We start from the raw sequence: 334 nt of genomic DNA, 5'->3' as shown, positions 1-334 counted from the left end.
GTATCACAAGACCAAATACTGAGTTGATATCAGTGAATTTGACAGTGACACGTCTCTGAGGTATGTGTGTGTGTACATTGACACAAAACTCAAACACACTCAAACACACACAAACACACAGACACACAGACACACACACACACACACACACACACACACACACACACACACACACACACACACTCTCTCTCTATAAAACACACCCATCACTCTCTATACCACACACACACACACACACACACACACCCACACACTCTCTCTATAACACACACACACTCTTTAATACACACAATCTCTATAACACACACATTTTCTTTCAATACACACACACACA

This window comes from Sprattus sprattus, assembly GCF_963457725.1.
Source record: "Sprattus sprattus genome assembly, chromosome: 20".
Classification (NCBI taxonomy): domain Eukaryota; kingdom Metazoa; phylum Chordata; class Actinopteri; order Clupeiformes; family Clupeidae; genus Sprattus; species Sprattus sprattus.
Note: the sequence above shows the minus strand (reverse complement) of the source record.